Source organism: Manis javanica, chromosome 13, assembly GCF_040802235.1.
Source record: "Manis javanica isolate MJ-LG chromosome 13, MJ_LKY, whole genome shotgun sequence".
Lineage (NCBI taxonomy): Eukaryota > Metazoa > Chordata > Mammalia > Pholidota > Manidae > Manis > Manis javanica.
In genome coordinates, this window is record NC_133168.1 from 19,001,098 (window position 1) to 19,024,767 (window position 23,670).

At 40.2% G+C, this 23,670-nt stretch overlaps 1 long non-coding RNA gene across 1 annotated transcript in view; it reads left to right on the forward strand.

The window, feature by feature from the left end:
- LOC140845756 (uncharacterized) overlaps positions 1–21,106 on the forward strand; it is a 36,391-nt gene extending 15,285 nt beyond the window's left edge. Inside the window, exon 3 of the long non-coding RNA XR_012124632.1 lies at positions 19,118–21,106. This is a non-coding gene — a long non-coding RNA (uncharacterized lncRNA). The remainder of the gene's footprint in view (positions 1–19,117) is intronic.
- The last annotated feature ends 2,564 nt before the right edge of the window (positions 21,107–23,670 follow it).

The window sequence follows — 23,670 nt, forward strand, 5'->3', positions numbered from 1 at the left end:
TCTAGAGTATCAATGCTTTGTGTAGATATAGACTCTCTAGATAATCTACTTCGAAGATCATCATGCTTACAAACATACAGAATGAGATGACGAAGTAGAGTAGAAAAAATGTTATCTATTGTCTTATATCCATGAACACTCTAGAAAATAAACACAAAAACATCTGTTTCAGTTCCATTATGATCTATTTTGGTACAGTGACATTTAAGCAGACAGGGCACATCTTCCTATGATGCCAAGCAAGCTTATGTCCTAAACTGCTTTCTACTGGTCACACAGGGAGACATGAAGGTAATGAATCACCCACATATGATGTGCCCACTCACTCTGTGGAGTCACTGCACCACGGTGTATGTGTTCAGCTGTAGAGAGAGAGGCAAGCTGATAGGAAAATGCAGGCAAGTACGTGGCTGTACACTTCCCAAAGAATGATGAGTTCAAGAAAGGGCAAACTGTCTAACAATCTCAAAAAAAAAAAATGTGAGGCTCAAGGGAAGAAGAAAATGTAGGATGATATTAAAGGGAAGGAAAGGGAAGGTCATCCTGCATGAAAGATTCAGGACGTTCTTGGGTTTGAGGTGACACAGAAAGGGAAGACTAAATCCTCACTCTCTGAGATTTCAGATCTCAAATATGACATGTGGACCTCCTCACTTCCCATTTCCACCCTGGACCTGACCATAGGTACTATGCCAGACCATTTGCCACCAGCAACACACCATGAACAAACCTTTCTTATACTCAGAGGCCTATGGCTAAAATTTGCTTATATCTCTTATAGAATGCTATTGTGTTCTGGAAATACACAGATGAATACAAAACATTCACCAGAAGCATTTTCCCAGACCGACTCAGCTGTAGGCCTCTGTGACTTCAGGATCCCAGACAAGGCGGGATATCCAGTTACTTAGAAATGACTGAGCAACAGCTGCACTTCATTCATTGTAACCTTTTGTAAAACATGACCATAAATCACTAAAATCCCTACCTCTCCAAAAACCCTGTTGCTATATCAGCTGAAGTGCATATAAATACTCGAAAGAATTCCTCTGGGGAGGAATAAAATGGCCCTCTCCATGTAGCAGTTTACAAGAAAGCATTTGATTTGGTCCCTCAAGTACAAGGAACTAACTCAGTTTCAGACACAGAAACTCTGTACCACATACAAATATCATTACAATAGATCACACCTATTTGGAGCTCAAAAATTTGAAATTTTGGAGAATTTTTTAAATGATTAGAATGAAAGATGAGTTTTATTCTGGGAGAATTAGTTGAAGGATTTGAATACAATTCTCTAAATGTTTATTGATTAGATTAGTGTGTTCCCATGGTGTGCTCTATAAAATTTTAAGCGGTTGGGTTAATGGATATGTTCACACACACATCATTACCTTTTTATTAGTTTGTATGCATCCCTGGTAGCTATTTTAATAGCCCTAACCAATTTGTGATGAATTTTGGGGGGTGTTGAATCCTTAAGTCAAGTGTAACACTTTAAAACATTGAGGGAGAATACGAAGATAATTCTTTTTTTTTCTATTTTGGTATCATTAATATACAATTACATGAGCAACATTGTGACTACTAGATTCCCTCCATTATCAAGTCCCCTCCACATACCCCATTACAGTCACTGTCCATCAGCGTAGTAAGATGCTATAGAGTCACTACTTGTCTTCTCTGTGCTATACTGCCTTCCTGGTGCCCCCCCTACATTATGTGTGCTAATCATAATACCCCTTAATCCCCGCTTATCCCTCCCTTTCCACACACACACACACACACACACACACCCGCCCTCCCCACAGTCCCTTTCCCTTTGGCAACTGTTGGTCCATTCTTGGGTTGAAGATAATTCTTAAGTAACAATTTCTTCAATGTAAGTTAGATTTAGGTTATACATAAAGATGAATCTTTCATCTATATGTGTTCCCTTTGCCTTAAAATGTGGTATATACGGTCCAGAGGAAGCAATGTGCCTTCTGAAATTCCAATGAAGGAAGAATTTTCTGACAACAGAATGGTTTTCAGAGCTCTTTTCCAAACCATGATTATTATCTCCTATCACATTTTAGTCACACTAGTCTCGTTTCTAGCCTGGCTCCTGACGCTGCAGCAGCAAGGCACAAGTTCTAGTGGTTTTGGATTTTTCATTTCCAAATTCCTTTGATTGAACAACAGGCAAGAGTTGGTTCTGAAAAGCAGGGATTGGCCCCAGCAGGGATGGCAATCAGTAGTGTAAGGCTGACCCTGTGGAAGAGGTGAGCCCATCCCAGAGCAGAGGGACTGAGAGAGTGGGAATGGACTGGGCTGGACTCCGCACTGGTGTAAGTCCCCAGCCCCACAGCTGCAGCTCTCTGGGTTGGTGTCATGTACTTTGCTGAGCTCCCCACCTGTATCCTGCATCCCTCATAAAACTAGTACAAGGGCACACAGAACCTTCTTCAGGGGTCACCACACACCGTAAATTCCTTCACATACCCCTGCCAACATTCGGGGCCAGTACTTAAATCCTTCATGCAACATCCCTGTGCAGAGTCTTGTGACCGCCACTCACCCCGTCATGCATCTAGGCACACATTGATTGTACAGTTCAACAGCTGTTCTCAGAATAGGGCCCAGGAGGAAACTCAAATCTCAGAATTTAATATGCGATACAGGTGACATATCAAATTAAGGAAAATAGGATGGTTCGTTCAATAAATGAAGGTAAAATCATTGGTTCTCCATTTGGAAGAAATTAAGGTTATATTCAAATCTCAAATTAAAAGAATAAAAAACAAAATTATAAAGAAATAACAATAGACAAAATATTTTTTCTAATTCTAGGTTGGGGAAGGTCTTTCTAAACAATATAAAAACAGAATGATATATAAAATATTTAACAAAACTGGCTTCAAGAATATGAAACTAGATGGCAAAAGATGCTGTGAATGAAATTGAAAGACAAGTGAGACACTGAGAGAAAATACTTGTAATATGTATGAAAATAATCAAATATATGTTCACTGAAGAGGAAATGCAAATAAGTAATACGGAAGCTCCCTTTAGCTAATCATTAAAAATTCTAATTAAAACAACACTGAGATATTTTGTGCCCCACCTCTAGACAAAAATTTATCCGCATATTGGAAGTAGCTACTGATCCCGGGGGTGTAGGGAGACAGGCACTTTTCGTAGATTCAGTTTTGGTGGGAACACAAATTGGCACAACTTCACAGAGGGAAATTTACTAGTATCTAATGTATTTAAATGTTTATAAGGATTTTACCAATCATTTCAATATCTAGAAATTTCACCTATTGAAACACTTAAGAGACAGGGAGAGGGGGAGGGGGGGAGGGGAGAGAGGCAGAGATGGAGGGGGGTGGGGAGGGAGGCAGAGATGGAGAAAGGGGAGGGGGAGGGGAGAGAGGCAGAGACAGAGGGGAAGAGGAGAGGGAGGGGGAGGGGAGAGGCAGAGATGGAGAGGGGGGTGGGGAGAGAGGCAGAGACAGAGAGGGGGGTGGGGGAGAGGGAGAGGGGGTGGGGATAGAGAGGGAGAGGGAGGGGGAGGGGAGAGAGGGAACGAGAAAGACCCATATAATCAACTGTTACTCAGTCATTAAAAGGAATGGGTTAGATGTGAAAATGAATACAGGCAAAAATGTAATTTGCTGAATCCTGTAAATACCATGATCTCATTTCATAAAAGTATGTATGCACATAATTATATAGTTTTCAAACTATATGTATATGTATATGTACGTATAGTTTTATGAAATGAGATCATGGTATGAGAAGAGAAATTGTATATATAAGACTCTAAAACATACATTTTAGAAAAAACTCAGAATGTGTATTTATCAAACTTTAATGATTACCTCTGAAGAGTTGGATTGTTTACTCTTTTAAGATAACAATTATTTAATACCAAAAAGAAAGGTAAAAGTAAGCTTCTTGGAATAAAAGTTTGGAGTTGGAAGAATATTAAGGAATGATTTCATCTAACCCTCCCGTTTGTCAAAAAAGACATCAGAATTGTAGAGAGGCTGAGAAAATCCCCACGCTCACACAGAAGGTGGGCAGCAGCGCCGGTGAGGAGAGGTGAAGCTTGTGTTGTCACGTGCTCAGTCAGCATCGCCCTAGTGCACCCGGTCAGATGATGGGTTTTTCACTTTTTTCCCTTTCATGAGAATGCAACAATAATTAATGCGAAGACATGTTATTTAAACCAAGTATCTACTACGTGGTAGGCATCAGGCTAGGCACTTTTCAAGCATTCCCTATAGCGTCTAAAGCTCACCCTGTGAGATGGGTTGCCTGTGTTTTATGGCTGAGGCGTACCCATTCCTCGCTCCTTGAGACGGTTGAGGAGCATCTCTCCCAAACCGTGAGGCAGCTGTTCTCACCTGGGTCTGGACTCGGCCCGCAGTAACCACTTCACCATCGCCCCACTCAGGCCAACTTCCTCGCCTCTCCAAATACCCACCAGTGTCTACCTGTGGTGTCTGAGTATGAATGTGGTGCATGAACTTTGCACAGGTAAGTCTTACAAATATCGAGGTTGATTTATTTTTTAGGAGCAGAAACATGAATAGAATGTTTCAAGGAGCACGTCCCTTCGGGACTCAAGGTAAAAGCAGATTTCCATTTGTTTTCAGTGGACAGTTGTGCAGAAACCAAAGGAGTGGAGATTGCCATAATATTCTAGTTTGCAGATGGGACCTGACATGTAGCTACAACAGGTCTGTAAAGGAGAAAGCCAATTTCAGCTTCTTTATTGGTGCTAGAAAATGAGAATTGTGGGATGAGAGATTGAAACAGCGGGGCGGGCCAGGGAGAACCCCCTGGGATTAAGGACCGCCCACGAAATCTGTGGGACTCAGCACAAGAAGTGAAAAAAAAGGTCGTCTCCTTTGCCTCAATATTTATTGAGAATTTCAAGATGGCAACATTTAAAACCAACCATGGGGCCCTTCTGAGCATGAGTCCTCTGTGCCCCAGTACAGGTCACCACATCCTTGGAGCCAAGCCTATCTGGGCCCCAGTTTAAGTCCAGTCTCCGTGATAAACCAGATGCTGACTCTGTCACAGCTCTGGCCCCTGTTTCTTCCCTCTTCTCCTCCCAAACTGCATACCTTTGATCATTCTTTATTTCCCCGTCTGGTTTCCCAACTCAGATTTTAGAAGTCTGCTTCATTCCAATATCAAATGATTTCAATGATAAAGCAAGTGCACCTCCTAAGTAAGTATCCTTTCTTCCATCTCTGTTGGCTGCCATCTGTGCAATCAGCCTAGAGTGAAGTGTTTTTTGGAGGGGGTGAGAAAATATTCTTGGACTGACTTGTATTTTTCTTATATAAGTCGGTGTTAGACAAATTTTATAACATCCAAATATTCTTAGATTTGCTGTAGCATAGTGCTTAGGACTCGACTTATTTTGTGAATAAGAGATCCTTCTTAGAAAAAATTTTCTTCCAGAGAGAGCTTCAAAATGTAAATACATAGAAGACTGAGAGACTTCCTGCTATAAAAGCCAGAAAAGCAAATACTGGACCAAAAAACAAGAATGAAAGGGGTCTGCTTTTTTCCTTATAGGCCTTCCCATGACTGGAAATGATTTATTTTTATTTCAGCCAAAGGAAAAAGAAAATCTATTATGAACAAAAGTTTCTCATGAAATTAGGATATTGAGAATGGGCAAATAATATGAGGAGTTAAAGTATACTTTCTTACTGAAATCCACAAGTGTGGCAGTTGTATATGTTTTAAATGTTCACAAGAGTTTTTATGCATTGAGCAATACAGGCACATATGCTATCTCACTCATTATTGGGAATAACACAGAAATGCTGACTTTCTTAAAGACATCTTTTAAAATGCATTAATTCAAGAAGTCTTGATAGTGATTCTCCTCCAACAGACAGGAGTCAGGGTTATTGACCTGGGGGAACCACAGGCACACCGCGAGAGTTGCTTGGGAGAGAACTGGTGAGCACAGGAAAAATCAAGAAATCACTGATTTAAAAAACATATGGTTTGCTCAAGTTGTACATATGTAAAATCAAAGTCACCAAATGATGCAATAGATCAAACATAAACACCCATCTGAGCATTTCTGATCCCACACTCTAAGTCAGGAATGATTCTCTATAGGCTCAGAAGTTTATGGTGTCTCCTTCCATGAGCCCTCAAACCATCCCAAACCATGTGCATGCACTCCACATGCATGATACTAGTGGGCTGATGTAAAATGCAGAATGCAGTGGCAGGTTTCCTTTCTCCTTTGATCTTTAATTCAAGGCCAATCATTATTAAGGGCGCTCTGCAAGGATCCCCCTCACCTAAAGCCCTGGGTAGAGCAATGTGCTGTACTGCTGCCGTGGTAGTGTAGTCATGGTTACATTCAGAAACCTAACCGTCTAAGGAACCTTGGTTTTCAGTAGCGGGACCTTAAGTCAAAGTGGCTGAATAGAGAATGGAATGGAATGTTAGTATGCTGAGGGAAGGTGGACTTTAGGCATTGCTGTAGCCAAGGGTTCAAATGTCATTAAAGTTCTGTATTCTCCTTTTTCATCTTTTATCTACTTTCCACAGCACTGTTTTGATCTCATGTAGGCTTTCGTCATGACGGTGAAAAGATCAAATCTAGTGCTTAGGCGTCCATGGTGCTTAGTTCTCCTAATCTCAGAAAAACGGAGAGAGGACTTTAGTCTTACAAGGCATAAATCTACCCTTCAATGGTTCTGACTGGCTTTCCGTAATACAACAGGCCTGCGTCTAAAGGAAGGAGTCCTCTGCTTGGCTCAACTGGCCCATACGTATGAATCTGTCAGGAGGGAGTCAGGATCTCTGACAGACAGCCCCACAGTACTGCCCAGGAGTGGGAAGGGGAAGTCCTCTCACAGGAGTGAGGAGATCTCATTTGAGATATTAATGAAACCCTCCATATTTTAGGAAGCTGTTCCTTTTGTACTTAATGTGTTGTATAAATTTATACAAAAAGATAAATATATAAATTTATAGAGAGATAAATGGGCAATTGATTCATAATAGACAATGGACAAAGGAGGAATTACAAATATTAACAAAGAGGGAAGTTTCAATCATGCTAAAAACAAATTGAAAATTAAAACAAGAAGATAATGATTTCCACCTCCAGCTATGATGGAGTAACAGGAATCTGGTTCACCCTCCCATCTCAATAAACTAGAAGAACTGTACAAGATACATCATCTTTGGGAGAAGGGAAGCAGGTGAGCCTTATCATTGCCCAGAGCAGGGGCTGCAGAGTCTCCAGGTGACAGCAGGTTCCAAATGCCTTGACATTTTAAAGAAACAAAACTCAACATGTGTTCATGATTCCTTTCTTAAATCATCAAACTTTGTGACCTGATTCAAAAAAACATAGTATGGAATGGAAAAATTAGTAACTTCACAATGAAAACATCTGAAAGATGCCACCTAAACCAAGTGATCATGGTTAACATCACCAGCAGTGTCATCAGACATCAATGATGTCACCAGAGCATGTGCTCCCAACAGGATATGGGGAGAAGGGCATCTCACCTCTGTGGTATGAGCTACACCCTAGCCTGGTAATGAGGAACCATCAGACAAACTCATACTGGGGGTCATTCTACGAAATTCCCCAACCCTACCAGTACCCTTCAAAACTGTCAGGGTCACAGAAAAAAGAGAGAACCTGAAAAACTGTCATGGATCAGAGTCGAGTTGGAAGACATGACAACTGAATGCTAAGCAAACAGTATCCCTTAACTCAAAAACAGTATTCTGATACGTTTAATTAAACTTTATGAAAAGGAAGCTACTTCTTAATGATCGTCTGGCACTTAAGTGACAAAATCACATTTGAGCTTCCCACTAGCTCTGTGAGACGGGGAGAAAGGAATTATGGGTTGAACTATGTGAGGAACAGAAAAAAGATAGTAAGGGTCTTTAGAGGTATTTAAGATCTTAATGAAAACAAAGGCTTACATAAGTCAGAGGAAGTTATACAAATATTTTTGTCAATACTGCACATATCTGATTTCCTGCCACATCTCTGGCCTTGACTGTCAGCCTCCGTTCTCCCTGAATCCTCTTCAACTCTAAACGTATGGATTTCCTCGGACGTGCTCCTAAGCCCCATCCTTTTCTGCTTCCACACTCTCTCCCCACCTGATCTCATCCATCCTCGTAGTTTTAAATATTACTGCTATGCTAAATTTATGTCGACCTCAGGGCTCTCCTCTGACCTCCAGATTTTTTATATCCAAATGCTTATTTGAAAATCTTATCTTAAAATTTCACAAAAATCTCAATCTTAATGGGTCTAAAAAAGAATGTATTGATTTTCTGTCCTAACATCATTCTTCTGCTCCTCGCCATCTCAGTAAACAGCCCCTCTGCCCACCAAGACTGTCAAGTGTTTTACTTGCTAGTCAGACTGGACCATAGGTGCTCCCAATCTGCATGTCTCTCCACCAGCAAATCCTGTGGCTCCCCCCGCAGGAATGCGTCCCCTGTCTCTCAGGTCCTGCCTCTCTCTGGCACAGCGCTGGGTGCAGCTCCCATCGTCTCCCTCTCCAGGACAGCTGCTTCCTTATTAGCCTCTCGGCGTCAATTTGGACACTTTTCCCATCTATTCTCACAGCAGCAGAGTCATCTTTTAAAAAGCACAAGTATGATTAGATCACTTTCACCTTAAAAATCTTTCAATAAAATCCCAAAGCACTTTAAAAGTAAATCCAAATTCTTTGCCACATTCTGTGACCTGCATGACCTACACCTCCCCGACCTGTCAGGCTTCTCTCTCATCTTAGATTTCCCCTCTTCCTGCTCATTATTCTCCAGTCACATGAACTTTTAAATAATTAGCTGAATTATCCAGCTCTTTGCCATCTCTGGGCCTTTGAGCTTGCCCTGCCTGTAAAAGCAGCCCCAGCCCACCCACCCACCCACATACAATCCTGTCTTCCTCTGCCCACACTCCCTTTACATGGAAGGCTTCTGTTCATCCCTCAGTCTGTGCTTCAGTGTTCCCTCCAGAAAAATCTGTCCCTGACCTCCCTGTCTAATTAGCTTCCCTAATTATAACCTGTCATCAAACCCTCTTCACTTCCTTCTTATCACTTAGTAGAATGCATGGTCATCTATGTGTTAGATCATTTAACATCTCTCTCTCTGCAGGACTAAGAATTGCAGCAAAGCAAAGCAACCTCTGCTTTGTTTCCCACTCTAGTTCTGCATTTGGCCCATAACCAGCCCTTAGTGAATCCTTGTTGAATGGCTGGATGTATTAACCAGTTGTCAGTTACTGTCTCCTTTGAATAAATTAGGTTTGTTTTTACCAGCTTCAGAACACAATACAAGTGAAGGAGGGAAACTAAAAATGTAGAAAACATCCAAGAACAACCAAATGGACTCTTGCGTCTTCAGCAGGTAGAGAATGACTAGAGGGTGGTGGAATTCTGCCTGGGTAACAGATGACCAGAGGGCTTGGAGTCAGAGGACTGAGGTCCAGCCCAGGTGCAGAAAGGTGCATGAGCCACTGAAGGCTCCAGAGAAGGCTGAATAGTGACTCTCCAAACACATTCCTGTCCTACTCCGTGGACCCTGCAAGACAGACTTGGTAGATGTGATTGAGTCAAGGGTTTGGAAATATTCCGTTGTCCAAGTGGGCCTGATGTACTCACCAGGGTCCTTATAAGAGGAAGGCTGGAGGGTCAGGGGCCCTGAACTGAGAAATGCAGGCAGCCTCCAGGAGCCAGTAAAGGCAGGGAACGGATTTCCCCCCTGGGCCTCCAGGAGGAACACAGCCTTGCTGACCCATTTACATTTCTAACCTCCACGACTACGAGGGAATAAATTTGTGTGCTCCTTTCAGCCACTAAATTTGTGATAATTTACTATTAATATAAGCCATGAGGTTCATCTCTAAAATCTGCTTATTTACATGTTTTTGCTTTGTTACTGTTGTTGTCTCTCTACACAGCAATGTAAGTTATGTGATAGAAGAGGCTCCATCTCTGTTGTCCACACTTATTCCCAGCACCTAGAACAAGGCCTGGCACAAAGTAGGCTTTAAATAAATACTTCTTCAATCAGTGAGCAGGTGAACACAAATCCCTGTCCAATGGGTTTTTTGTGAACATCTGTTTGCGAGAGTCAAGAGGAAGCCACTCTTCCGTTCTCCCCATTGTACTTCCCTTTTCCTTTCTAATTCATTCATCCCTTCTGTTGCCTTCCCATCTGGCCTCTTCCATTTCTTCTTCCTTGTCTGGTATCCTTTTACCCACATCTTTCCTCAGGCTCTCTACCCTTCATTATAAGTCATACAACAATTCTTCCTGGGGATCCAGGAATGACTGGATTATATCAATACAGAGATGGTCGTTTCTCATTTAAATATATGTCACACATGAGCCCTGGGCCTGTGACTAAATTTAATATGTATTCATGATGTATGAATTTACCTTGATTTGATGACACCATCGTGTGCGACAGAAATTCCAGGTCTGAGATTGCTCACATTGATCACAAAAATGCCCCATAAAGTAGTGACTTGGAGCACGTTTTCTTTTCAAGGCACAATCAAGTCACATGCAGTTTTAGTCAAGTGAGATGAAGTAATTCCTCTGGGGCAAGGCTGGGTTGAAAAGCAAGTTTGTGACCCCACTTTCTTTCCCTTGCAGGCCTGCTGGTCGACACTGTCAGCACTCTGGTTTACCACGCACTGTCTCGGGGTATTTCTGAACTGCAGATTTCAATCAAAATTATGCAGTGTGTGTGTGTGTGTGTGTGTGTGTGTGTGTGTGTGTGTGTGTGTGGTGGGGCAAGGCTGGAGGCAGGGAGTGGGGCAGAGGGAGATGGAAGGGAGCAAGCATACTGGGATGTAGTCTGAAAATCTGACAGCAATCCAGAGGCTATACCTTTTCAGACTTGTTTTTGGTGGTTTCAAATACACAGTATATGTCATGTGAGATCACGCAAATTCCCAAGGAACATGTTGATTGAGAGGAATAGGGGTGTGGCTCTAATCTTGGTCCCTCAGATTTTTTTTCTTGAAATGCAGATGGGCGGGGGTTGGTGACTAATGCTGGGAGGAGAGGAGATTGGTTCTGGTAGCTTCATTAAGCAAGGGTTCAGGAAGCCTCCACTGTGTGGAAATACAGCCTATGCAACCAGACATTCATTTGGGTGAACAAACTCTTCGATTTTTTCCTACTTAATTTTTGAACATCTTCCTTTCTTGAAGATGGTAGCCTCACTCATGCATTAGTCCAAATATGATTGCTTATCTCATACAAATACACTGATATGTACATATATAAGGTATACTTACAAATATGTGTATATTACATATACATATATGTGTGTACACCAGAGAGCTCTTATCCTCTACTGGACAGAGAGAAAATTACAAAAAGTAAGAATGGGGGTATTCTTTAAATAAAGAAATAAGTACTTCCTGGGTTGCTAATCCTATTACTTATTTGTATCTTTATTAACTTAAATTACATAGTCAGAGCAACACTTACCTAAATCAATACACAAAGAATTATTTTAAAGATTTCTTTTTATCATTGACATTTCATCCATTCATTTCTTCATTCAGAAAACTTTCACTGAGCTTCTACTACGTGCCAAACTCTGTGTTGGTAGCTGGAATTGCAGTCATGAAAAAGTCCTCCCTGCCCTTCTAGAGTTTATGGAACAGTGGAGGGAGGAATATGAAACAGGAGCACTGCACAAATCGTGTTAGGTAGTAAAAATGAAAAAGATGGGAATAAAATATTAAAGGAGCCTCAATACTAAAATACTGAAGGAGCCTGAAAAAGAGAATTAAAATTTTTTTTCCTGAACTATTACTATTTCATTTTTATGTGATCTAGAAAATAAAATAATAATATTAATGATAGAAGTTTAGATGTAATTAAAGTAATTCTCAATTCTCATATTCTTCTGACACTTTCTGATTGTCACAGAATAACATTCCATACAACCAGTCCCCTTACGCACAGCCCTCCCCATTGGTGTTATGTAAGCTTGCTAGAAAAGCTGGGATTGACTTGGGAGCCCCCTCAGGCTGAGGGAGAAGGAAGCACCCAACACTGGGAGGGTATATTACAGCCTCTAGGTCTTCTCAGCACTGAGGGGCTGCCCTCTGCATGGAGCTGGTGCCCAGATCCACTTTTCTGCCTCTCTACTGTACCATGACCTCAGCCTACTTAAATTTGACTCATCGCCAGCAACCACTGTGTAACATTGTAAACCTGAGTAATAATCCCTGGCCATTGGTAGATTGTTTTATTTATTTATTTATTTTAGACTAAGAGAGAAGGGCTCAAGTTCTTGCCACTGACATTGCAAAAGTGTCCATGTGGACAATATAGCCTCATATTTCATCACAATAGCTGATGAACAAACCCTGCTTCTGCTGTACTATATAAATCCAAATTATGCATCTATCCCTCCTATCATTAGCTTTTACAAAGAGTTAGGTGTGCAGTTAAATTTATCTTCATGTTCAGAGAGAACTGTTTCATTGATCTAGAAATTAAGCTATGTAATTACCTTAATGAGTAATTTTGGTTACTGATTTATTTGTGCAGGGATCCTCTATCATTTGTAGGCATAAGAAGATATATCTGCTTTCTGAATTATATTTGCACCCATTGTTTGAAATGGAATCAACTGTGTCCTGATTATGATACCTAGGGCCACAGATTACAAAATTTTAGATACATTTTTTAAATTAGGCTAGTACTATGGACTGAATATTTGTGTTACCCTAAAATTTCTTTGTTGAAATTCCAACCTCCAAGGTTATGGGACCTTTAGGAAGTTATTAAGTCATAAGGGTAGAAACCACATGAGTGGAATTAGCTACCCAAAGCAACCCTTCACCCCTTCTACCATGTGAAGTTACAGTGAAAAGATGACCATCTATAAACCAGGAAGTGGGCTCTTACCAGACACCAAATCTGCTAGCACCATAGCTTGGACTTATCAGCCACCAAAACTGAGAAATAAATGTTTGTAAACCACCCAGTCTGTAGTATTTTGTTAAAACTGCCTAAACAGACTAAAATAAGTATTTATGCCAGAATTCCTTGCTCTAGAAAGTCCTAAGGAGAGAATCATAACACAGACTCATGCTACAGTGAAACAAATCCATAACCTTTGTGGCAAATACCTAGTCTCCCTTTGATAGAGAATAGACAGATTCTGGTTGCTGCTGATCTCCTGGCTTTGGGAGAGCAAATGGGCTTGAACCTGAACTACCTTATAACAAACGGTATGCTATTAGTGATCCATCATCCACAAAGCTGACCAATATTCCCTCATAAAGTAGAAGTAAATGGAAACAAGATAGGTTTTGGGCAGTCCCAAAGGATCAATACACTGCATAAACAAGTAACTCATGGTCCAGTGCATTTAATCCTGCATTTCCACATTTCCCTCAACCTAATTCTATGTTCTTACAAGGGGTTCCTTTTGACATGAAGAGGTCAGGTTTAGTCCATGAGAACGTAACAGCTATTCTGATTTGTGAATTTGCGCTTCTCTTTCCCCTCCCATAGATCTCTCACCAAAACCACACAATGAATTTCTGAACATTTTATTCACTCCTATAGTATTTCATGCAATATTGTTTCAGATCGAGAAACTCCCTTTTTAGTGAAAGTAATAAGCAATAACTTAATGCTCATGGGATACACTGGAGCAGCTAGCTTTATAGAAATGGAAGACTTACCACTGAGGACTCAGTTAGGCAATAGCTTTGAGGCATCTGTGTGGAGTAAGTCTGAGATGTACTCAGTAGTGGGCTGGAACTCCCTCCTACCACCTTGCAGGACCTGACTATGTGTTCAGAAATTTTGTAAGCCAGTTGTTAAACACAATCATTCTTAAAAACTAAATCACATAAACTTAAAATTAAATGAATTATATTTTTAAAAATCAGTTCTCAAATTTAATCACTTCCTAATTATTTTTTTGAATTTTATTGTCACTTATGTTCCTGAAGTTAAGTTTATCGAATCTGTATGGTGGAAACACTATATAATGTTGCATTACTGCACATCTCTTTGTAATTCTGTGCTCAATGATGCTAAACATGGTGGGAGTACTTATACCAGTAAAATTAGCAAATGTTACAAATCAGGGCTTTTTCTTCCCCAGAGCTAGTTCTTAAATGCATACCAGCACCCCACTGGTGCTCTCTGAAAGGATGCAGTCTTTACTCTGAGCCAGTAAGCAATTTGAAGTGCTGTCTTTTTCTACAGATGAACTGAATGGCAGCCAGAATCCCAGGGAGTAGAAATGAGAGTGGCATCCCTCACTAAAATGTCTAAAGAGCTGCTCACAATTTCTCATTTCATTTCCCTAAAACCTTGGCCCTTACTTGATTAGATATTTTAGTACTCAAGGAGGCATATTTCCATCAGGGGATACATTGAAATGGTGCTGGTACTGACATTAAGTCACTTTGAGATTTTTAACATCCCTGGAAAAATAACTCCCAAGCACACACAAAAAATAGGAGGTTAATTGCTTAGAGATGATGATGCTAATCATCAAGGGGAAATCATTTTGCTGCTTGAACAGGGTGGGGAATTGTAGGACATGAACTCAGGATGGCCTCTGAGTTGCCTGCTGGTGCCGCCACACTCAGCAGTGAAGTTAAAGGAGAGCCCAGTAACCCCATGCAAATGAAACTACCAAGGAGCACACCTTTCACTGAGGAACAGCCAGGTCACTCCACCAGATAAAGAACTTAAGCCAGCTGAGGTTTTGGTGAAGGGCAAGGGAACGTGGAATGGAGTGCAGAAAAAAGGTAACAAAAGTCACGTAGAACATTATGACCAGCTGCAGAAAGAGGGCCAGGGTGGCTAACTACGGTTGCCTTTCACTCTATTATTCATATATTGATGTTATTTACTAATTGATTTTCTTTTTCTTTTTCCCTTCCTCTGTCCTTTAATAAAGGGTTAACTTCATTATTTAGTCCATAGGTTACAGGAATTAAGAAGTAATTCCAACCAGCCTAAAGGAGGAAGACTTTAGGTCTCCCTCTTGGGGTCAAGGAAGAGAGCACTTTTATTGATAAGAGAAATGGTTGCTTTATATCAAGTGGGAGCATGCTGTAGTCACTGTTTTGTTATTTAGAAATTCCAGTTTGGGAAGAATAGCATTGAACAGCCAAACACGTGGACAGTGGTGGATACAGAGAATCGTCTCTCTTGACCTTTGCTTTAACCCTTTATGCTTGTGTCCTAAACTAAAATGATAGAAGAAGGAGGTAGAGCTCATAAAATGATAGAAGAAGACAAACTAAAAGAAGGAGGAGGAGGAGAAAGAGGAGGAGGAATGAGAAGAAAAGGCGGAAAACCCCACCAGATTCTCTTGAAGGTCGGGGTTCTGACTCTGACTTTGCAGGTCCATGCAGCTCTGCAAGACTCAGAAGGAGAGAGTTGCCAGGGTGACGGAGTGGCTACCCACATGGCTATTAGATGCTTTTGCAAGCATGTTAGCAAGAAATTTGGCCTTTGAAGGCAGCCACAGTGCAGGTCTTAATGTCCAGGCTCTATGTCATAGGTGTTGAGCTGAGAAGGTAGCAATAGGCCTACCAGAACAGTTCTGTGTCATAGTTGGGCTTTCTCCTAGTTGTTTCTTTTCCAGGTCATGTGGCTGTGAAGTACCTACACCTTGAATAAATCCTTTCCTGTTTAAACTGGCTGGAGTGGATTCTATCATCTGCTGCTAAAGGTCCTGACTGATACATTAGTTGGTACACCACCTCTACTAGCAACCCCAAATACTCACATATTATTGTTACAACAGGAAATTCAAATATAACAGAATGAAGTGTCTACCTTCTTAGAGTCTGGTTCAGGAAAATTCCGCTAACATCCATTATAGTAGTATGATTGGAGTCAACTACTTGAGAAAAGGGACCATGTCTTATTTGTCCTTTTCATGCAGTCTCACAACACCAAATACTACACTGAACTGAACCTGAAAGCAGACTGTTCTGTGGGAGAAGATAAGACAGCTCAGTTCTTATTTCAAAGCCAGTGAACTCAGGGAGCTGAAACTCTGCCATTAGAAATTATTTTGACTGTAATTCAGAATACATCATTTACCCTCTTTCTGGCTCACCTGTTTCATCCATAGAAGTAAGATAACAACACCTGATTATACCCCCAATGGTGCCATGAATAATCATAATTATCACAAATAAAAATTCCTAAGTACTTATTAATGGGCAGTTTTTTAGATGTTTTATTTGCATTACCTCATTTAATCTTCACAGCTATCTTGTAAATTACATAGACTTATTATGCCCCTTTTACAGATGAGCAAATTTAGATGAGTCAAAGTCATATATGTAAGATTTTAGGATTTCGGCCCAGGCAGTCTGGCCCCAGACTTCATACTTTTCATCACTATGCTTTATTTTAAGTAAAGTTAAAACTTATTATATAGTGCAGTAGAGATCAAAGGAGCAGCGAAATACATTGAGAGTGATCCAGAAAGTATAGTTTCTCATGGCTAGAAGCTATGAAAATGGCATCAGATTATTTTGTGTAGATTTTGTGGTGGTGAAGTATTATTTTTTTTTCTTTTAGATTTTATGTATAATTGGGAAAGCTGATATGTATTGATTACTAGTGTATATATATGTACTGATGCTCTATGAGAAGCTTGGGATTGGATGGAGGGGGTCCCTATTAACACTAGATGTGAAAACAGTCCTTAAAAAGGAGTTTACGTTTAGATAGGAGAACAAAATATATGTGTCTGAGACAACAGTAAACTCCTGAAGGATTCCAATCATATCTTTTCTTAAAATCTCCATATTTTCTAGTCCACAATGCCTTGAATTTAACAGATAACAATGTTTGTTAACTGGATAAACATCAGTCACCTCGTACTTATCTCTCTAGGACTGTGTGAGTGTAAGAACTTAGTAATACCCAGAATAACAGATTGCAGGCAGCAAGTGGAACTTGGGCCTTAAAGCCTGGCTAAGATTTATATAAGGAGGAGAGAGAAGGTGAGGTTTCTCAGGCAAGGAAACAAGAGAAGGGAAATGTGGAGGTGGGAAGGGCAGCCCAGCCTCTGCAGCAGCCATGGTAGTGTCTTGGCAGCCATGCATTTGTTCAGAAGGACAGGTGGGCAGCTGGGCAGCTGGAAAACAATTTATTAGGTTACTATGATGAGCACATTGGTTTTTAAATGTTCTCTGGAAAAAAATCAAGTCGGTTTTAAGCAGGGGACTTTTAAATCTCATGAACTTTCAGTGGTCAGCTATAGGCACCCGTTATCTGTGAAAATGAGAACAGAGAGAGGCATTACTGTTGATGCATTGCCAAGAAGAGCAGTATTTACTGTATTGTTTCTGTTTAATGAAGAGAGAGAGACTATCTGAAATATGCTAATAAAAACCATAATTGCCCCGTAGTTATCCTCTCCTCTAAAGCTACGATGCTGCCAGGGAACTAAATTACTCAGGAGTGTTAATGATAAATATAAGAGAAAATGACTCTGGTATCAGGCTGATTTTGATGCCTGACTACTCAAATGTGGGTCAGCTGCATCTGTCACCCCTAAAATGGTGGGCTAATTTCAGAAGAAAATATGAATTATCCTGTCAAACCTTTCTTGTCAAATAATCTTGTTAATGGGCCATACTCTTTCATTGCTATGTCAGTCTAATGTATTTACAAATATTTGTGATTTCTTTGTGGGACTGAAAATATACATGTTTGAACTATATTTGGGGGATGACTGGCTGAGTTCAGGATGAAGATCATGGAGTGATGTAAACCCACCATAATCCTCCCTGGCCACTGGTCTTGCAAGAAGATGTTCTCCCCTGATCCACAGCATCCTCTCAAATCAGTATCTGTGATGGTGCCATAATATATGCTGTCCTCTTTCTCCCCCCTTTCTTTCTGCTTCCTTCCCTATTTTTCATGGTACTATGTTGCATGAGGTTTCTTAAATCATCTGTTGTACTGGGGTGCCCTGGAGAAAAATTCTGAGTCATAAGCTTCTTTCCCCTTACTGCAACACTTACTCTAAGGATACTTCTGACATTATGCTATTTCCATTTCTCCCAATTTTAACTGTGAGTCATGTCCTCTGGAACACTGCCATTCCTACCCTGACAAATTTTCACCAGTTCCCTTGATGTTGAACAAAGGTGTATCTTTTCAAGGTGAACTGACATGGTAAGGATGCTGTCGGCAACCATCAAAAGAATATTTCCAAAAAGAGGAATAATAACCCTTTTTGGTAACATGAGGCATTTCCAGAATACGCAGTTTTGTCTGTATATATGTGAAAGTAGACTGCTACTCTGTTAACAATTGTTTTATGTCTAGTAAGAACACTTGGATAGGTATTGATTCACAGGTAAATAGGATGCTTTAGAAAGTCCTATTTATTGCAAAGGAACTCAAAGTTAATAAACCATTAAATGAAAAATTTGTTAGTTACATAGTGCTTGACATGAAGAATAATGACCCATTGTTCAACACCTTTACTAATGACAATTCAAATGAGATTTATGGTAAGTTAAGGCAAGCTGATTACATTATATATCAGAAATAATTTTTAACAGTAGGAGTCATTATGCCTGATATAACCTCTAGAATATCTTTAAGAAAAAAAATCTTATACTTATTTGTATAGTTTAATTACAATCTTCATTAAAGATTTATTGACATATACCCTGTATTATTCCACAGACACAAAAATTGAGTTGATTGTTAAGAAAATGTACTATAAAACAAGATATTAAAAAGTAAGAACTCAGAATCAAGGAAATAAAATTAGATTATTGCTCCCACATCACTAAGAATATTTTTACTGAATTGCAATTTGGTGTAATCTGTATTTCAGGTCATTATTTAAAAGAAAAATTACTCTATAAAAAACTCATTATTAGATCAAATCTAAGAATACTGTCAAGATCATTGTTCCTCATAAATGTGATTTCTAGGGAGATCTAGAAAGATGGGAGATCTGACAGGCAGCGTTTAGTATAATGTTCAATATTCTCAGAAAACAACATATATCAAGTGAAACATACACATCACATTTCATGTTACAGAAACCTCAGCGAGCATCTGCTAGTTGGGCCGCTAAGACAACAGGATGCCAACTGTTCTGAGACCACCAGCTGACTATCAACTAATGCCTCACAGCATGCTCGGCCAACCCTCGGTCAGGTCACAACTGCAAATAAACCTGGCTAGATGGACTTCACTGGGAAGCCACTGACAGCTCCAGAGGGCTGCCAAAATGAATGAGAAGCTGGAGGACCAGGCCTGGATCATGGGCCAGATCGGGAGAGCCCCAGGGACCTGCGCATCGAAAAGGACAGCGGTGGCCAGCAGCAGTCTGATCTGGCTCAGCCACTGCCTTGTGATGAATGCGATGACCCCTTCCTCTCTACGTCACCAGCTTAGGATTTAGAGTCCTGGGAGGAATCATCTGACTGTTCAGGTCAGACCATGAGCTCCCCCCAGGTTTGCTCTTCCTCCTGAAGTAGATGACATCTGTTTGGCTCAGGTGAAAAGCCTTGGCATCATCCATGGTGACTCCCTCTGTCTCACCTCACACCCAGTGCATACGCATATCCTGGAAGCTTGGTTTTCAACATCTCTCTGCATAATCAAACCTCTTCTCAGTAGTTGGGACAGTCAAGATTCTACCCATACACTTATCATCTGCTCCATTAATGCCCTGCTGGGTTGGCCAGTTGGATTGTGCCCATTAGAAAAGCACTGGAGTGAATGAGGGAAGAGGTTGAATGACTTATTCAAGATGGGTCATCTCCTTTGCTGTGGGAGTTTGAGCTTGTGGGGTTCACATAGGACACGCACTCTACTTCTTTTTTAGGGCCATCTGACATCCTCTGCCAAACCGTCATGTAACCAGTTCTCCAATCTTATTTCTGTGACCATGCAGCCAAATTGTTAGCCAAAACAAATGAGATGGCCTTAATCAGACCATTCTTTTCCCAGAATAAGTGGATAATGGACATGCTCTCCTTGAACTTCTGTCCCTGTGGATTACTACTGAGATGGATGTAACAGCACAGTAATGCATTTCTTGCTGGGGCTATCAGGTTATGCAGAGGCATTATAAACCTGACTTGAATTTTTTGTACTTTAATCAACTTCTCCTGCACAACTCTCTGTGAGGCCGTAAGTGTGGGCCTGATTCAAAGTTTATCAGAATTATTGGAGGTAATGGCATCTGAAACAGCTCCCCAATTATAATACACTGGTGAATGTGTGTCTCAAAAATGCTAGGACCAGGACAGTCCTTTCTAAATTGTTCCCCGTTGGCCAGGCATATAGCCATGGGCTGCCAAACATCTGTTACAAAGTGCGGGAGGATATTCAAAGAGATAAGACGAGTTGAGGAGCTTGCCAAATGACATATTTAACAAATATAGATTGTGGAGCATTTTCACTGTTTAGAAACTTACAGTTGTGACTGAAATTCAGATAATAAAAGGACTGTGAATCGCCTGCCAAATCATTTCTTCCTGCCCATTACCCTCTGGGAAAGAAATGAACATATTATTGATTTTGAATGCATACTATGTGCCAGAAACTATTTTAAGTGTTTTACACATATTAACTCAGAATTTAATTTGTGTGGACAAGAAATAACAGCCTCATACAGCATTCTAGGAAAGTTCCTTGTACTTTTGGATACAGTTAATTACATTTTACATAAGAATTTCCCTCAGGTGAAGCAACATATAGAAAAGAAACAGAGAAATAGCTGTTATCTGAATAAACAGTCATTAATTTTTGAATAAAAAGTTGTGATGTTCTTTCTGCTAACAGAATAAACCTATTGGTGACATTATTCATTCATCCTGGACTAAGTAGCCAGATAGGGCTGAAGCTCAAGCTTACAAGAACATATCAATGGAAAGTTCTCTTTTCAGAGCATGATTATAAATTTGCCCATTTCAGAGCATAGTTAAGGATTCTCCAGTAGGAATCAAAATCTTGAAAAATTGTTATTACCAATAAGTGAGTGTGTATTGTTTATATACCCTTTGATTTCAGTTTGTCACAATAATACTCATAATTGATGTAATGTGTTTTTTGAAAGCTCCATGGAAAGCGTTAAGCCCACTGAGGTTTGCTTCTCCTAGGATATAATTTAAGCAGCTGCAGGAGAATTGAATGCCATTCAATTTTCTTAAAGTATATAATTTTCTACTAATTGTTAGATTAGCATGTTTGTAGATTATAGCATCATGATGCCAATGAACTTTAGAGGCAAAATTTCAGTGCAAATTGCAATACAAAGGCATGATTATTACATTTAAAATGACAAACACTAAGGAGGAAAATTAAAATAGCCAGGTTTTGTTTGGCCACGTAAAAGGTTCAGCTTGATCAATAGTCCTAAAGGCCTTTATTATTTTGCCTTACTACAAAGTAACAGAGGTTTAGGGTTTTTTTTAAATACACAATTTAGATAATATAGCTCATCAAAAAGAAGAAAAAGAAAAGTCATCTATTATCTCATTTTGAAGATTACCTTTGTCACATGTTTACCAAATTTCCTTCTAGGCTTTGAAAATTGAATATGCATATACATATTTACTTTTACAAAGAGGTGATGTATTATGTATTCTATTTTTAATCACATATCTATATATTGTGACTATTATCTCTTATAATAGCCATATGTAATCATATATGATGCATAATTATGTTTATCATAAATTATTAACTAATCCCCATTTGTTGGACACTTATTGTTTCCTTTTTTCTTTATAATTATAACCAGTGCTGTCATGAAGGATCCTGACATGATATCTAATAATATGGTTTCTTGAAATGAATTTCCACAAATGTAATTGTCACTTCATGATATAAGCAAAAAGTCAAAGTCAAATTGCTATCAATTAAAAAATAATTTAAACTCTGAGCCACAATATATTGTCAAAGCCTAGTAATAAACATTTCACAGAAAAATATATAAAAATGCCCAGTAAACATGGAAAACATGCTTAATCTCATTTAATAATCCAAGAAATACAAAAATTAAACAACCAAAGATACCATTTCACACACTTTAGATATAAAAATTTTAGGATAAATATTTAAAGAGGTAAAATTTTTAAGAAATTCGGAACAGATAGTTTCATCCACTTCTCAAGAGAGTGTAAATGTCTTGCCAATGGGGTTCAGCCCCAGGCAAGTTCACTATGGATTCAATGTGACTAAAGAAATGACAGTAGAACGGTCTTGGGGAAAAAGGGTTATACCCAACTTTATTCCCACGGTGGCAGGTCAATCACTAGAATTCTGTCCACTCAGAGCAAGTCTGCGTGCAGCAAGCTGGTCTCTACCTCTGGGCCTCTCTACCTGCACAGCCATCCCCTGGGCCTCTCTGCCTGCAGAGCCATCCTCTGGGCCTCTGTCCTCAGCACTGCCACCACTCCAGCCTCTGCTCTGCTCTCCTGCAGCCTGGCAGCCCCGCCACCGTGTCGAGCAGAGCACTGGGTGGAGTTCTTTATAGAGAGTCAATAACGGCATATTGCCCACACCTGTGTAGTGAGCCAGCCAACCAGGGCCAAGTGAGAATCCTGGCCACAGGAACTCTCATTTTATCCACAGTAAGTCAACACAGATTTCTGAGGGCATTTAGGTGTATCCTAAAGGGAAAATATGCATAGCCTAGAGCCCAGTAATTTTACTTTTGATAACTTAGTTTAGAAAATACTCACACCTGACCCCAGGACCAGCCTGGGCCCCATGTCCGCCCGTGCTGTCAGGGCCACACGCAGTGGGTGAAGAGCACTTCTCTAAAGGAAGGCAAACGAGGCAGGCTGTCAGCAGGCACCCACCCCCGGAGCCAGAGGAGTCACTGTGCCCTTCCGCATTCTAAAATCAATTATAAACGACCCACTTTGTGTCAAGTGACATAAAATCTCAAGTTCCTCGGCAAAGCTGTAATTGGTTCATGTTGAATTGACACACCCAGCTGCCACATGGTCAGAAACAATAGGAGCCCTTTTACAGTTTAGAGTAGAAATACATCTTCACCATTTCTAACTCCACGTGTGCTCCCTTTGCTTCTATTCGGAGACTTCTCGTCCAGAGGAAAGCATCTGTCAGATACAATCCTGAGTTACAGCCTCCCTGTGTCAAGGAAGGAATTCTTCCTATTCATATTTACTTTTTAATATTAATATGTACTTTTTAATATTTCTTATTGAGGAAGGAATTTGTGGGAAATTAAGGTGTTAGCACATTGTTTCAGGGCTTGTCTGCACTTTAGAATCACTTGAGGAAATTTTTTAAATATTAACACCTGGGCCCCACCACCCAGACCAGTTCAAACCAAATTTCTGATGGTGGTGAATTTGTACTTTTCAATAACCTCCCCAGGTATTTACACATACAGTGGGGTGTATAAACCACTGTCTCAATGCCTACCCAGGGAACATTTTTAGCTTAAAAGGGAACGATCATGTTCCTGAGGAATGATACAGGTGCTATTTGGGGACAAAAGGCCTTGCCTGTGTCTTTACCTTGATCCACACCTCTTAGGGCTCTTTTCCCACTGGGGTGGCTTTCCCTGGCCATTAGGGAAGGTGGCATGCCTAACCTAGTGGTCATA